A 4,913-nucleotide genomic window follows, 5' to 3' on the forward strand; every position below is an offset into this window, starting at 1 on the left:
TATTTGTTAGTTTTGAGTTGTAGATATGGTGGAAATTATATGTTGCATTAAGCGACGAGCTATACACCTGCAAAATTTAGTGTTCTAACTGTTGCTGCCCATATGGATTGAAAACAATGTTACCTGCATTTGAATATTATCTTTTCAACTGAAAAAATATTTACTTGGTGAAGGGGACCGTGTATATTTCTTTGAAGAGTATTATTCCTTAGTTCTATAATAAACATGTCTGTATTTAGGATTGGATGGACTTATTTACTTGTTTTTATTTAGTTTTTTATTTTACTCATGTAAAGTGTATATTATTTATATTTATGATGCCGCTTCTTTCTTGTTTTTTGTTTATACATAGTTGGAAAACTAGCTAATTGGTATTTATGTTGACTATTATTTTCCTTGGTTTCTAAATATAGTATAGAATGTCAGAACCAATAGACAAAGAATGGATGAGTGAAAACGAAAGAGGCGGCGTAGTCTATTCATTAGGAGTTGAGGTTTTTCTTAAATTTGCATTGTGGAAGTTGGGCGGGAAGAAGTGTCCTTGTCCGTGCAAGAAGTGCCGGAATAGGTATCGGTTGACTTATAAAGAGGTTGGATACCATTTAATCTCAAAAGGTATAAAGAAGTCCTATCGTGTATGGACTTTACACGGTGAGGACTTATCTAACGCTGCTGTTCATCCTCCATTGGTTGCAAATATTGGGGAAAAAACCTCGGTTGATGATGGGTTTGAGATGGGGGACACCGAGGAAGAAACCATTGGGGATGTCGGGTTAGGATGGGAAACTTTGTTGACTCTGCTTTTGGATTACACGGTGATGCGGTGACAGGTGATGGCAGTTTGGGAATTGAATTTGATGAACCTTATGTTCCTGAACCAGACTTATTAGGAAAGAGGTATAAGATTATAAGAAAAAAGCAACTGAAAAATTGTATCCTACATGTGAGGGTCCTGAGACAACTCTCTCAGTACTTGTAGAAGTTCATAATGTAAAGAAGGAATTTGGTTGGTCTGGAACTGGTATGACAGTACTCTTATCCTTGTTGAGGCGATGGTTGCCTAAAGGTAACACCCTCCCTGAGAAGTATCCGGTAATGAAAGAGATGTTGAAAGACTTAGGGATGAAGGCTACGTGCATTCATGTGTGTGAGAACAATTGTATCTTATATTGGAAGACGATTAAAGATTTGACAGAATGTCCCGAGTGCCAAGCACCAAGGTTTAAAGTTAAGGAGGGGAGTAAAGGGAAGAAGAATTCCAAGGAGCGTAACAAGGTACTGAGACATTTTCCTTTAATTCCAAGACTCAAGCGGTTGTATACTATACCGTGGATAGCGCATGAGATGACATGGCATGCACGAGCAGAGACTTCTGCGGCTTATATGTGTCATCCAATTGATTCAGGTCAGTGGAAAATTTGTAAAGAAAAGTGGCCAAACTTTGCTAATGAGCAGTGCAATGTTTGGCTTGCAATTGCAACCGATGGGTTTAATCCGCGTGGCATTCAGTCTACTAGTTGTAGTTGTTGGCCTGTTATCATTGTGCCTTACAATCTCCCCCCTTCTATGTGCATGAAAGTAGAGTTTCAGATGTTGTCTTTACTTATACCCGGTCCAAAGGCACCAAAAGGAGACATCGATGTTTTTCTTGAACCATTGTACGATGAGTTGAAAGAGTTGTGGAAAGGAGTGTCGGCTTATGACATGAACAAAAGAGAAAACTTCACTTTGAAGGCTATGCTAATGTGGGGTGGGGTATCCATGAATTGCCTGCATATGAAAACTTAGCGGGCTGCGTAACACATGGTTACAAAGCTTGTCCTGTTTGTGGTGACAATACTTGTCACACCCCGAATTTCGACAGAATTCGGAAAAACAATATTTGTTCCCGACTCTTCGATCTCCGAGGTGTGACGCACTCTCAACTCCCAAAAACCCATAAACAGTTTAAATATGCGGATAATTAAAAACCAATAAAAATTTTAACTTAAACAAAAGTCCTCTTCATTACAAAAATTAACAAATGAAAATATAAATAACCTTATCTCAACTGAAAATCTATATCACCTCAAAGGAAAACAAAGTCTATCTTGAAATGTGACACTAACGCAAACCACAAGCAGCAACCAATCTTCTTCAACACTAAACCTGTCAAGACTTATCAACTATGTTCATTTAATGAACACACCCGATAAGCAAACATGCAAATCGGGTCAACATTATAAAAATGCTGGTGTGAGTAGCCCTAAAATACAACATATAATTATACATATATATACACAATCTATAAGGCCGTTAGTTCCTCCACCGAGGCGCCTTAACTTTCAACGACTAATATAACATCCTTAAGTATAATAATTAAGGCAGGTAGTTCCTTTCTCGAGGCGCCTTAGGTTCTAACTAAACAAAAACCAACCAACCATATTATATCTGTACCGCATTTCATGCTCAATTACAGAGTGGGTCGTCTCTGCCCAAGTAATTAGTTTGACCCACACTTCTGCAAAGCCATATACAATCATATATTTAAAGATATATAGTTAACCAACATATTACCATAATTATATTAATTAAGGCTTTCTTTGCGTGTCCCTAAAATCACGTCGTATCTATGTCTTACCTAGTTTCCCTGGCTACCACAATCGCTTTCCAACGCCGAACATGTACATCCACATGCCTCCCCTTACATGATGAACCACTCCGTACGTAACTACCCTGAGTAGGATGCCGCACACCAGGTAACCCTCACACGAAAGCCATTATGCAAGTACTGCCACTATTTGGCATAAAATATCGCGCATCTCGTTCTATTTTGCGAACGGAATAATCAAGCCATTATTCGGCTACAATTGCCCAACACATGGGTCAATCAACATCTCATATATATACACCCTACACAAGGGCCAATCATATCACATACGCCCACACAGGGCAAATCACATGACTTGTGGTAGTCAGGTTCTAGGATTTTCGTTACGTAATTTATTCAGGTGTCATACATAAATATCTCATAATCATTTCACTATATCACGTGCATGTCAAATACATTATTGCACTAAGCCAAATATATTTAGAATTATCTCAATACATCTCATAACAACTTATTATTTCACGTGCCAATATATTATTGCACTATGCCACAATCCCGTGGGAAATATCCACATTATCACGTGCCAATACTATTCATTGCACGATATCCAAGTATTTCTATATCAAATCTCGAAACTTATTATTTCGCGTGCCAATAATATATTGCACCACACCCTATGAAATATCTCAAGCCTTCATACATACTACAATTCATTTCAGTAGCAACTCATAATAGCAATCAATCATGTAACGTATTCATTCCATATATTTATGTGAACTCAATTCACCATCAAAGGCACGCATTATTTCTATTTGTGCACAATATAAATAGTATATAAATAATCAAAATATAAGACCATCCCACCAAATATCAAAATGAAACGACTTTAAAGGAAGGAACAACTTAGATCCAAATATCACGCATAATTATTTGAGTCCAAATCACAAGTCAAGTCAAACTGATCAACCGTCAAAAAGCCCAAAACTAAAGTCCATGAATCTAAGTCCGTATGTAGTTTAATACTCATAAAAACATATATATCAAATTCTTATTATCAGAATTCCCTTCTAGTTGCGTGCCAATATTTATATGCTCTACACACTACTTACGTGAAATCTTAATTAGATAATGACAAACAGCGTTATATAATTTTCAACAATATTTTATTACTATATTTGTCCATATTCTTAAATATGAGAAAAACTGGAAAAAGTCAACATTCCACAGTCAACGATCAACAGTCAACGGTCAACAGTCAAAGTCAACACGTCATTGTCCATGTTCAACAGGTTCAGGGTCATAGCCATGGTTCATGGCTAAGGGCAAAGTGCATGGCTCATGGGATCATGACCAAGGTAATGGTTCGGACCCAACTGGCCAAGCCCAAACCCAAACCTTAGAACCCAAAAGTCTACATGTTGAAAGACCCATTGGATCTCTATTCTAAATCCTATGGACTGGCCCCAAACAATATTAGAAACTGGCCCAAAACAGTTAAGTAGTTCGGTCCAAAAATTGAACTGAAACCGGCCCAAAAACTTTAAATTAAACTGGCCCAAACTAAACAAATAGAACTGGCCCAAAACAAAGCATATAGAAAAAATGGCCCAACCACTTAAAAGAAAACCGGGCCCAACCACTTAAAATTAGATTTCGGCCCAGCAAAAAATAGAACCAACCCAACATAAAATAAGGTTTTTGGCCCAACCGATTAGGCCCAAGCCCAAACCGACCTACTGTTCATCTTCTCCAGGCTTCTTCCTCCACCACCAGCCCAAATTTCGGCCACCACAATCTCCACTCCTCCGCCCATTTCAACCTAGCGGTTTGACTCCAAATGAAAACCCCACATCTTTAATACATGGAAAAATCGAGTTCCTCTCCCTCTCACTAAATAGCACCGGTAGCGACTTCCAACAAATCACAGCGCCATTGTCATAAATACAAAGCTTTCAACAACCCAACCACCGTACTCCAACCCCCAACAACCAACTAAGTTCGTTATCTAACACTAATAGAAAATGTCAAGCGCCGATCGTCTTTTTCGGAAAAAAGATCGATGAGACAATTACAAACTGAAATCAAGGAATTCAAAACCGAAAGTGGGATCCATGGTATTGCAGCGCGAATAAATCCAGTCTTCCAATCATCCCATGTAATCTTCACAACATGAATCTTAGAAGGACCAAATTTAAGTTGTTAAAAACAAAGGGGCGCATATAAAACAAAGCAATAAACCGAAAATGGATACCAAGAAAGCAACTGGAATTGCCGAGAAGATACGAAATGTTCTTCCACAGCATCGTCTGCGCTGGTCTAGTTC

This window comes from Coptis chinensis, chromosome 7, assembly GCF_015680905.1.
Source record: "Coptis chinensis isolate HL-2020 chromosome 7, ASM1568090v1, whole genome shotgun sequence".
NCBI classification, from domain to species: domain Eukaryota; kingdom Viridiplantae; phylum Streptophyta; class Magnoliopsida; order Ranunculales; family Ranunculaceae; genus Coptis; species Coptis chinensis.